Below are 12,619 nucleotides of genomic sequence, written 5' to 3'. Positions count from 1 at the left end.
GTCGGTGAGGAGAAGGAACAAGCAAAGAACCAAGCGAAAGATCGAGGTTTGTATTCTTTGATCCTCTCCTATATACTTCTCATAAAGGAAAACGAAAGTAACTTTAATCTGTTTGTTTCTAAGATAGCTACCCATCTTAGTGGGACTAGCAGCTCTGCATAGACACTAGATTTCCCGATAACATCTAGGGTCTTGCGAGATCTTGGTTAAAATGGATCTATACCTATTACATGTAAATTTTATATTTTGGAAAAACCCAATAAAATTACTGACAATTAAGAAAATTCAAAAAAAAAAAATAAAAAAAAATTGGTTCTTTGACTTTTCCATAAACACTTTGCAAATTTTATCCACTATTAACAAAAAGATCAAAGTTTTAACACATAAAATATTCATGTAAGCCTAATAGAGCCATCAAGAGTAGCTAAAATGTATCATGTAAGATCATCTCGAATCTAGATTAGTGACATTCTATTTCTTGGTATGGGTCACATATGAATTAGTAACATTGTATGCATAGTAGAGGAGAAAGTTGAACTGACTTGTACACAATTGGATCACCTATGGAGGGAAGCATGGCGGAGATGCTCAACTCTCACTAGCTTCTCGAGGGATGAGGTTAAGATGTAGATCCACATGTCGGCAGAATCATCATTGCATATTTGAACACCAACTGTTTCTTAGTAATATATCCATTCAACAACACCAACTTCTATATTCTCCTCTACTCCACCACCTTACCTTTTTTTTTCAACTGAAGAAATCGCATCGGGAGTAGCTCCGCACCCTTAGCCTTATTCTAACCATAGAGTTATTTGTTGATTGATAACCTTTCATAGTATGCAATACAATATAAAAGTTAAATGATTTTTTATACAAGGATGCATGTCTAAATTATTGTTCTTTATAACTGTAAGTGCATGTATCATTAGAGGCAGGAACCATAGTGTCGGGGGAATGATTGCAACTAGTGAAATGTAATATCTTCGATTCCTCTTCCTCCTCCTATAGGCATTCAGTCAAAGAATATTAATGAATAACAACATGTAATTGATTAACTAAGGATGATGGGACACAGGTTCTGATTTTGTATAAGAGGGTTGTGTTTTTCAGGATCACATTTAGTCCAATCTATTTAGTGGGGTTATTGGTAAGGGTGTCAATACCAAGGTTGAAGATTGGAAATTAATGGTGTTTAAGGTCTCCACTAGTGATGAAATCAAGAAAGAGTATGTGTGGTTGATGTCATTGGATGTTGTTGATGATACATGGAGTAATATCTTTTGTTATTGATTGTGACGGGGTGGAGGCTGTAGAAAGGAAAGCTCCATAGAAGTAGCTCGATTAAATAGAGCTTAATCATTTTAAGAAGAGACCCACAAGTTAGCTATTGAAGCAGGAATGACATGGAATAACATGAAGAGGGTTGCATTGCAGATGATAATTTAAATAAAGAAGAGGGTAAATATGCTAAGAAGAGCATGATAGAGCCTAGTGATGCCATACAATGAATATTTTCAGGTTTCTGGTTTCCTGGGAAGCATTGTAGTTAAGGTTTCCACGGTCATAGGGTTAACTAAAGATGAAAACAATCCCTAGTAGTTTCCATCACATAAATGAGAAGTAAAGACAAGAATACAATATCGACTCCCTAGATGAGGTGGATTATCGTAGGGATAGTGACTAGATTTCCTTGACAACATTTTGATCAAATAAGGAGTTCTTTGAAATACCTGTTTGTGCCAGAGACTATGCGACGAGTTTAAGGACTCTTGAAGTTATAAAAGAAGCACATGCTTATGGAGGGAATCAATTGGAGAGTTTTCATACAATCTCTCATCTTGATTTTATTAAGAGACTAGATTTCAATTCAACAACGACAACAGATGATGAGGCTCTAGAAACAAAATACATACTGTTGAAGTCCTCCACTAGATCTAGGTAGGAACATGTGGAAGAGATGTCTCTAAAAAAACCCTTGACATATCTCTAGGCAGTGTAGAGTGATATTTCAAGGAAGTATCATTATAGACAAAAACACTGAGTCGGGTATGTAAAATGGAGGGAAGGGGAATTTAGAGTGGTGTTGGGGTATGATATTTATTTGGAGAATATTTTGATGTTTTGTGTGAGGTGTCTAGTAGGAAATTTTATGAGGAAGAAGGTAACAAAAAGAGGCTTGGAGAAGTGGGTAGCAAATCATTGGGGGAAAAACCTGAGCTATATTCTACAAGTTTGCATTTTATTGAAGGGTTGGATTAGTGTGGTTTTTAATACTAAATCGTATGCAGACTTTGTGAAGAACAAGGTGTGGTTCTGGGATTCGTTAAGTTGCATGGTTAAAATAGGGCACCTAACTTGTAACCTGAAGGTCAAACCTTTTATATTCAATATACTTGGGATCTTTCACCTAGTTTTCTTGTGCTATTATGGACCAAGGATTTCATGGAAAGGGCGGGAAAAATGCTTGGGAAAATCCTTTCATTTGATGAGAAGGTGTTAGAATTCAATGGAGTTACTGATATGAGGATGGTGAAGGTTCCCATTGAAACAAACCTTAGTGAAGGCGTGATTGTCTAATTTGAGGTAGCCTAAGGTGACTGGTTCTTCAAACAACCCGTTGACTACCTGGGTGTCCCCTTCAGATGTTCTTGGTGTCATGAGGTAGGATATTTAATACACACTTTTTTGTTCTTTATTTCAGCAGTTTCAAGAAATAAGAAGGTGAGTTCAATGTCAAGTCGTGGATACTTTTTAGTCAATCAAGACTTAGAATCAATATTACCTCAAGAGAAGACTACTTCAGCATCAAGGGGATTAGAGAATAAAATTTCGACATAAAAAGTTACCCAAGAAGAAGGTGGTTCGCACCTAGAAAACAAGGAGAAGTTTGAGAAAGGATGTATGCTCTTCATTTCCTCTGAATCCTCGGATGTAGTGGAAGAGTTTCTCCCCAAAGGCAAGTCGATTTAATGTTCATCTCTTTCAATAAGATTTTCTTAAGAAGGGAGGGAGGAACTTATTTGTCTTAAGACAAATCTCTCCTTGGGGTAAAAACCTCTCCCGACTTTACCAAGCCTCTTGGTAAGACCCCCTTTGTCATTAACCCCTCTCCCTATTCCATCGTTGTAGTTGGCTCACCAGTTAGCAAGTGATGTTGGAGTAGGAGGTGGGGGTGGTAGGACTAACATGATGGCCACCTTTCACCCGCCTAGGAGGAAAGGACCCACACAAACTAGGGAAAATGACTTCTCTTCAAAAAGGGAGTTGTTCAATTTTCTCCATGAGTCAGGAATTTTAAATAGTTTCTCCCCACAGGTTGCTCTATCTTTCTCGTTGTCATCATAATCAATGGGTAAAAAACTTGGGGGGAAACCAATGTACAAACATCCTCCAAATAAGTTACAATAACCTTCACTGGAGTTGGCTACCTCTCTAGGGTTATGTTTGTAGTGATCAATAATATATACAGACCTCTATCTGGAGGGGCTACAGGACAAGTGATTTTAGGTAATGTAGGACGAGTGGAATCCCAACTAAATAAAAGCCCACTTGAGTAAGTGGATTCGTGCTATAATTTTGATCAGCTTATGATGCCCACCCCACCCGCCCCCAAGCAAGAGACACGAGTAAGGGAAGAGAAGCTTGTCAAGGAAACTTGACCTAATGAAGGGTATTTTATTTTAGCAGATGATGTGTCTTGGAGGGAGGAATAGAAGGATAAGACCTCATGACGGTCTAGAGTTATTTCATTTCTTTTGGATGCTCAGAGACACCAATCATATTAGCAAGGTAGCTTAATATTAGCCCTCTTAGTAAATATTTTAGGGATGGGATGTTGAGCTAAACAATGTTCCTTCAAGAAATTGTTAAAATCGCATCATCTTGATGTCCTTTTGTTGCAAGAAAAAACTGTACAAGGGAAAAATTTGTCGATTTTCTTTCTACGTTTTAGTTAGTTGGAGTTTCAGTACAGTGGACTCTAGAGGTATCTCGAGAGGCCTTCTTATGGCATGTAGTCTATGGATATGTGATATCCCCACTTCTTGTTAGTCATTAATAATTGTGTTAGAAGGATTTTAGAGATTGAATTAAATTCATTTCAAGATGCTAAATTTTTATGGTCCTTACTAGAATCATCAAGTTTTTCGGGAGTAGGCCAAAGGATCAATTTTTTTGTTAGATCCTTTATGTACTATGGGAGGGAACCTAATTTTTTTCATCTTAGGCTAAGAACATTAGGCAGTTCATTCCATACAAGATCCATTGGCCCAATATCTTATTACATTACTAGAAGTACAAGGGCTGGCCAACATTGAAATAATGATGATACACCCAATGTGGTACAATAAGAGAGCAGCATCTGAAGGAATCATAAAAAAAAAAATTCTTTTTTTGGTGGTCAATTACTTAATAGAAACAATGAAGCACTACAAAATCTAGATAGGTGAATTCTCCGAAGGAATGTCATATCATGCCCCCATTTTCTTGCAATTGGAGAAGAAGGGAGAAGAGAAAAAGGCATCATTCAAATTCAACTCTCACTAGATCAAACAAAACTTCTTTCTCCATTCTGATTAGATCTAATTAGGTGTCATCTGATTCTTCGAGTACAAAATTCATGATTAAACACTTCATTTGTAATCTAAAGAAGTTGAAATAAGAGGTCATTATCTAGTATTAGGCTCGTTAGAAGAGAGAAATAAAGGACATCATGGAGTTGGAGATTTGAATCGCATAATTGTACAGATCTCGAGCATCTAGAATACTTTTAAAGGAGGAAAAAAAATGATTTCAAACTATGGAAGGTAAGAAAAAAACATTGATGGATAAGGAGGAAGCGACTTGGAAACTATGCAGCCAAGCTCTTTTGATTGAATAGGGGGACAAAAATTCCAAGTTTTCCCATAAATTCACAGAGAATTGGAGGGTAATCAACACCATATGGGAGATGACTGGGGAAGATGGCTCTCTTATTTCTTCACAAGTAGGTTTGAGTAATTTAGCTCTCAATTTCTTCCAAAATTTATTTTAAGAGCTAGAGGTTCCTAGGATTGAAGCACAGTTGAAGGTCATTAAACCTTTTCCCAGAATGTTTGATAATGACTCCATTGAGTTTCTAAAGTATTTGGTTACTTAGAAGGAATTTCTACTACTTATTTAAAAAACCAAGAAGGAAAAGAGCCTGGGACCTAATGGGTAGATAGTTGAATTTATTTAGATTTATTGAACATCCTAGATTGGGATCTAATCAATTTCATTGAAGAAATTAGAGTGGGAGGAAGAATCTCAGGGGAATTCAATGCCATTTTCATAGAATTAATCCTGAAGAATGCTAATCCATAATATTTCATAGAGTTTCACCCTATATCTTATGTAATTCCCCATATAAGTTGAATTCAAAAATCTCGGTTGATCGTTTGAAGGAAAAAATATCAACAGGTATATCTAAAGAAAAAAATATATTTTTGACAAATACAGAGATCCTTGATGCTTCTGGAATATCATAATGACTACATAGTATGAAATTAGATTTGGTTAAAGCTTATGATAGAGTAAATTGGGTCTTCCTAATACTAGTTTTACTATAAAGTGGTCACCCTTTTCATATTGCTAATTGGATAATGGGATGTGTCACTTCAAAAAAAATTGGGCTATTGGCCAATGACATACCAACTTATTTTTTAAAGCTTCTAGATAAATTCAACAAGGATGTCCACTTTCACCCTTTCTATTCCTATTGGTGGTGGAAGGCTTAAGTATGCTTCTCAACTAGGTAGCAAGGGAAGGGAGAATAAAAGGTATACAGGTATCTTCACTAGTCAAACCCATTCATCAGTTATTTTTTGATGGCATTCTATTATTTGGACATGACTCAATTGAAGAATGGAGAAGTATTTGGAACATAATTATGTTGTATTGTGAATCTACAGGAAAGGAATTTAGTCCTTCCAAGTCAATTATGTTAACTAATGGAGTTCCTAGAATTAACGTTAAATTGTCAAAAAATTATACATTTCCAGCTTTCTCCTTTAGATGAGAGTGTAAAATATCTTAATTATCATTTAAAAGATAATGGCCACCGATTTTCTAATTGGTTCTGGATGGTAAATAAATAGGCATGCCAGATCAATCACTATTGAAACTGATGGCTCTCTTTGGGAGGTCGATTGATCCTAGTAAAATTAGTTTTGGAAGCAATCCAAGTTTATTGTTTGGCTCTAGCTAGTGTACCATGGACAATTTTGAACATAATTAAAATTTTATGTGGGGAAAAATATAGAAAGCAATGCATTTAACAAGCTAGAAACGACACAAAGAAATTGGGAGGATAAGGAATCAAAAACATTTTCATTTTTTTAAAAGTGTTAGTTGCTAAAAGTATTTCGAGGAGTATGTTTGATGTAGGCATGTGGGAACTTTGATGCAATAAAAGTACTATAATAATCAACATGTTGAAGAATGGGTTCAATCTGTTATCACTCAGGTTGTCCTTAAGCTCCGGAAAGGATACGGCCGAGGTAACCACAAACCAACTTTGGACTGCAGGTTCTAGCCCACCTGCAATCAGAGAGGGCTCTCTCTTTCAGATTTAGCTTTGTTTAACCTGATTTTAGGCTAGTTATTGTGTTCAGGGGTTTTTGTTTTGTTTTTGGTGGGAAGGATGGTGCTTTCAAGTAGAGAGGCAAAACATCATCTGGTCAATTTCAAACCATTGGGCATGGAGTCAAAGAACAGGACTGTTGATGTGTATTCTTAGTCACAAGACAAACATGGAGAAAGGTAGCTGCATATGAAACAATCTTTCAAGCTAAAAGAATGGAGTGAAAGCTAAGGCATGAGAGGCAATTAATAATCTCTCAAAAATATTTAGCAGAGGGAAGTTGAATGAGGTTTGCCCAGGAGCAATTAAGAATTCCTAGCTAACAGTCATTCATATGTGAAAAAGGTTAAACATGAGCCATAAAGGAATTCATATTCATCCCCAAATCAAGAGGAAAACATTAAGAAACCACAGAAACTGAGCATATAGTGCAAGCATGAAAATTCTAAACCAATATTTCTTTTGGTGATTTGAGTGTATATGAGATGAAAATAACAGAGATGAGAAACACTTATTGATTCATACAGCAGCGCAAGAATTCCACCTTCACTTCTTCAATCATTTAAACACAACGCAGACAGTCATTCTCCAAACTTTTGAGCATTCTTTGATTATAGAAAAAGTATCAGACATATAGTGCGAGTCTCTCGTGAGTTACATCAGCCGACCAACCCTTCTAATAGTGCAGAGGGTCGTATTTATACAAAATTTGAACACAAAAATATCTAGGTGAGAAGTTAATAGTTCATAACTTTTCTACCAACTCCTAAGGAGCGGTTTATTAGAAGTAAATGCTGAAATAAATACAAATGCCACAACTGTTCTCACTGTCAGTGAGTGTTTGACTTTTGAGTCACTTTGAGTCGGCTGGGCTGCGTTCCTAGAAATCTGCGCCCTAAGGTTCGCCACCTCAGCACTTTTGCTTGGTAACCGTTCCCACCTGTCCTGCACCTTCCTTCATTACTCTGCTACTGTACTCTGTGCCTTAACCTGTTCTCATTGATGACCTGCAGCTGTCTGCACTTTTGAAATAAACAAAAAGGAGGGAAAGACTGAAATCATTTGGGAAATACGGCTAGCATTTCTTGCCACCAATTTTCAGAAGGCCACTGATGTCTTTGTATTTTGACAAGTGTTTCATCGGCCTCTGTGTACTTGTAATAACTAGGCGGCATATCAAACAGGTGACTGACCTCGTGCTCTAGGTAAAATAAGCATTCCAGTTTGTCATAGAGCGTCTGTCCTGTAGGTGGCCCTGTCTCTGTTGCGGAACTTGATGCAGCAGTAAGCTGATTATTGAAAAAATTATTGAGCCTGGTAGAATACTGGTCACATGTCAATAGTTTTCCAGCACTGGTCAGCAGGCTGGGCAATCCCCTGGTCTGTAATGGTGCATGCCTTACATCAAAATTGTCTACATCTCTTTGTATATCCCGACATCTTGCCTCCAGAGTTTGCACCAGGCTCCTCAATGTGAGCACGCTTTTTGCTGTGAGTATGGCATCTGTTCTGCTCATGATATGGAGTGTTGCCAGCTCTTCCCTGGTCTGATGATTCAGAAAATTGATCATTCTGTTGGCCTAGTCAGGCATATTTCCTAACGCCGCCTTGGCTCTCTGGCTTTCAGTCTTAGCATGACCAAGCAGTTCCACTTGTTCATATATTCCCTGAATTGACGTCCATTGGCCAGTGATTGACTGATTTATTTTGGCTCACAGGATCCTCTTTATTTCAGCCAAAGTCTTATCCAGTGACAACTCTTTCTCCAAGGTTTTGACTCTTTCCTTCAGGGTCTTGATTTCTCTTGATTGCTCACCCACTGTCATTTTAGATTTGTCATATTTTGTTTCTAACTCAGCCAATTTTTCTCTGGCTTGTTTAATCTCTGTTGCCTGAAGCTCTACTTCTTTGATAGCCCTTTTTAATTCGTCCATACTCATGCTAGAATCAGGAATTGCTGCTGTAGCTACTGTAGTTGCTTTGGTTGTTGGAATAATTGGAGGGGTGGCTGTTGCTTGTGCTGGAGGAACAACAACACCAGTTGGAAGTGTTTGAGGTGGCTGGGAGGTTGACCCTCCCTGTTTTGCTTGCAGTGCCTTCTCCAATTCCCCTTCCAAATCAATTACATGTTGCTTTAATTTCATGATCAAATCGAGTTGATCCTCAACTTCTTTTTCTTTCTGCAGTTCCCCTGTTTGAGGATGCTCAGTAGGAAGCAACCTCAATCTCTTCTTTAATGCAGCCATGTCATCATCTTTCTTTTTCATAAGGGCCCTCACACCCTTAGGATCTTTAGGATTGTGTCCTAAGTCCACAATAATCTCCTCCAGTGTTTTAATTCTATTATCTTTAGTCGTGGATGACATTCTTTCAAAATCCAACTGAGTGTTGGTATTCTTCAATGTTTCATTCAACTCATGAGCCAATGTGGCCTTCTCTGCAAGGGTGGCATAAAGCATTTCGGTTGTCTGCTTGTGTAGCTCTATTTGGTCCATGGGGTTAATATCTTTGGACAGGACCTCTAGCCTTGTCTTAACAAAATCTGCAGCTGACTGTGGCTGCTGAACCTTGGGCTTGAAGAGGGTCAAAAACATCTTTTCTTGCTTTATATCAAACGCTGCCATCAGTCTTTCTTGTTTGGCAGGTGTTGCTTTCAAGAATTGTTTGTACACTTGCATTCTAAGTTGCTCGTTTTGAGCTTTGATTTCTTTGAAGTTGGCCTTGGTGCTGGATGGTTTCTTGCCTCTCTGTGTGGAGGACGATACCTCCAATCCACATTGTACATCTTGCTTTTGCTGTCTTTGTTGCTCTTGCTGAACAGAGCTTGTTGGTGTATGCAGACTTGGTTCCCTTCTTGGGCTTTCTATAATTTCTTCACTGAACTTCTCCTCAATTGGAGAGTCCCCTCTTTGCCTTTTTGACTCAGGCTGCTGTGTAGACCCACTGGCAGGTGTCGAGTCTTCCCGGTCTCTTTTCCCGCCTCTCTCTTCATGGGCAGGAGTCTACAAAATTGGTATTTGGGCTGCCACTGTTTATTGTGGAAGGGCTTGCCCTTGAGCTTGCTCCGTTGAGGTGACCGGCTTTTCCCTAACCGCTGGCTCTGTTTCCATCGGTTCCTTCCCTTTGGCTATACCTGCTGTTGATGTAGAACCTCCTTGGGTAATCTGTGAAGATGCAGCTGTAGACGAGCCCTCTTCCACTTGGTATGGCAGCCTGAAATATACCTGGTCATCAGAATCCAAGTCAAGAGTCTTTTCAAGATCCTTAGTAGTTTGTTCCAAAATTTCCTCTTGAGTTAATTCTTCCACTAAAGCTCCATGTACCCAAGCATCTTGATTAGCATATGGTTCGACTTGGGGGTTTTTGCAGTGGTCATATGGTGTCAATCTATCCTTGACCCTTCTGGCATTAATAAAACCAAGTGGGTCATAAGGGACCCACTAGAAACTACTCTTTAATTTAAACTGATCTTTGAGTATTAGGTTAGCTTCTTGCCAACCATCCTTCTTGTTCATGATGAAGGGTCCTAGGCGGTCTCTGAATTTCAGTTGTGCCCTTTTCTTAGTACTGTGGAAGTGAGTCAAATCTGAGTTCATAAGTTCCATGTAGTATTCTAATGCAAACAGCCTCATCGGCACATATCTTGGGAGCTTGTAAGGGCACAGTTCGCAGCCATAAATTCTGATGACAGTATGGTTTTCATATAGGTACCAATCACCTAATTTGAAATTCTTAGACAGTTGTAAGATCTTTTGCATTTCATAGGTTATTCGGGGAGGAGGAACCTTCATTAAGAGGCAGGACACAGGATATACAAACTGGTCAATGAACTCAGAGTATGAATAAGGAGAGTCTTGGACTTGGTGAAATACAGCTGACCAGAAGACAACAGACCTCCTTTCTCCCTTTGAATCCAGTTTCTTGATGGGGCATTGAAAGACTTCAGACTGATAAAACATGAACAAATGATAGATATAGGAGGAATATTTGAAAATCCCCTGCCTATCTAGTCTGGTGAGCTGGTCATGGATTTTATCTGATATGAACCTGGCATAATTGTACTTGACAGCAGGAGGCTGTCCTTGGCTGAAAGAGGACAATATAACTAGTACTGTTTCGTCTACAAGTTCAGTTGATGTGAAGCCCAACACATATGATATCATATCTACCAGTAGTTTGCCCACCTCATTGAAATGGTCATAAGGATATGGAGGTGATTCCTTTGGTTGGCAATCTGCCCTCATGAATGTCTCTGTGATCATTTCCATCTTGGTACCAAGTAACCAAGAGGTCTCTTGCAGCAAACTGTTTATGGAAAAGGGAAATAGTGTGTGGTTCGTTCTGAAGTTCAGCATCTGGTTGATGGAGTCAGGAGTAGTATAGAAAAGTATGCTTCCAGATGAAGACTTAACGGCCCTTTGACTCGGTTCATAATTTGCAGCACAGAGATGAATAATCTCAGGAAAGATATTCACAGAAGGGAGGAAATAATAAGGCAGATTGGACTCCCATATGCAATACTTGTCAGTTTTATCCAAGAAGCTGTTTCTCAGCTGGCAGTAGGTGCGTAGATGATTCCTTTTGGCAACAAAGTCTTGGATGAGGTAATCTGTATCGGCCAAGGGCATGGACTCGAGCTCTTTACTTGGTGGGTTGACAGGAGTAATATTCAGAGCAGAAAGAGTGGCCATGATGCAACTTTGAGTGCTTGAGCTGAAAGGAGGTCAATTTTGCAGAATTTCGAGTCGATTTCCCCTTTTCTTGGTGAATTCTCCGGAGCTAGAGACTATGAGGGACAATGCAGGGGAACAGAGGGCAATTGTAGCTTCAGTGGTTGGATTAAAACAACGGAATAGGGTAACATAGGGCAATGCTGAACAACTGAGAAATGTTTACTGGGGGCAGGGGCGTTAAACTGAATTCTGCTAGTAAACTTGCAAATGGGCAGAAGGTTCGTGAGACCTTTCTGAAGTAAAAGGGTTTCCAATAGGTTTAATGGGGTTTCAAGTGCAGCAGAACTATAAATTGGGGAATTTTCGCAGGTTCACAACAGATAAAATGCAAGCAGAGAGGTGAAGAGAGGAAGATATGATGAATACTTGGTTCGAATGGTGCCGAAGGTGGACGAACTGGTGCACAAGAAGGCTCCGAACTCGAAATGTAGGCCGAGGCAGCTTGCTTGGTTGATTTCCAGCTTTGAGAGTGTGAAAACGAATGAAACAGGGGACCAAAGCGTTCAAATGAACTAGTAAAAATGAAATATAATGGTCGTTCGTGCTCTTTTTAAGCAAAAATTGACAATTGGCGCTTTTCGGGATGACGTCAGCGTGACGTCATCGGCGGGTCTCGGGTATGGACGGACAACGTGGCGGGATGACGTCAGCAGATGAAGTCATCATGTACAGATGGGTGACGACAGCATGGTGGCAGGGACACGGTGGCAGAGCAAAGGTACAGAAGGGACGACGTGGTAGGGAAGTGGCACGGCAACGGAACGCGGAGGGTGACGTCATAGGGGAGGAGGTGGCGCTGACGTCAGGCAGGCAAGGTGGTAAGTGGTATTGGGCGCACCGCTTTAGCGCCTGAGTGGTTTTTGGGGGAGGGGCTCCGTCACACCCCAGAGCTTGACGCGTGGTGGGAGTACGACGGCAAAACTGCCGAACTCCCGGATGCTAAAGCTCAGGCTGTTAGCGCACGGAAAGGCCCACCCACCGTAGATCCGGGGTGGGCCAGATCTAACGGCTGGCGGGGCAACCAAAATGGCAGAGGGTTATAACGGGCCCCGCGCGGTATTATATTGGATTATTGATACGGCCCGGGGGGAAAAGGAATGGTTATCAGCTCAACGGGGGTTGACCGATTCCAAGGGGAAATGAGGGAAGGGTTAAATATAAGTCCCGGATGGACTTAATATTTCCCCAGATTAGGAACATATGGCTATAGTGCCTAGGGAGGCTATTTAATATTTTTGGGGATTTTTATATAGCTTAGTAATGAATAGGGATAAGGGAGAAA

At 39.8% G+C, this 12,619-nt stretch overlaps 1 pseudogene; it reads right to left on the bottom strand.

Annotated features, from left to right (window-relative positions):
• Positions 1–10,872, bottom strand: part of LOC149179026 (ubiquitin-activating enzyme E1 2-like) — an 85,269-nt pseudogene extending 74,397 nt beyond the window's left edge.
• Positions 10,873–12,619: the final 1,747 nt, after the last annotated feature.

The sequence above is a fragment of the Pinus tabuliformis genome, chromosome 4_1 (genome assembly GCF_031772625.1).
Source record: "Pinus tabuliformis cultivar Carrire ecotype Pingquan chromosome 4_1, CPIR1, whole genome shotgun sequence".
Taxonomy (NCBI): Eukaryota; Viridiplantae; Streptophyta; class Pinopsida; order Pinales; family Pinaceae; genus Pinus; species Pinus tabuliformis.
This window is presented reverse-complemented; position numbering and strand designations above follow the sequence as displayed.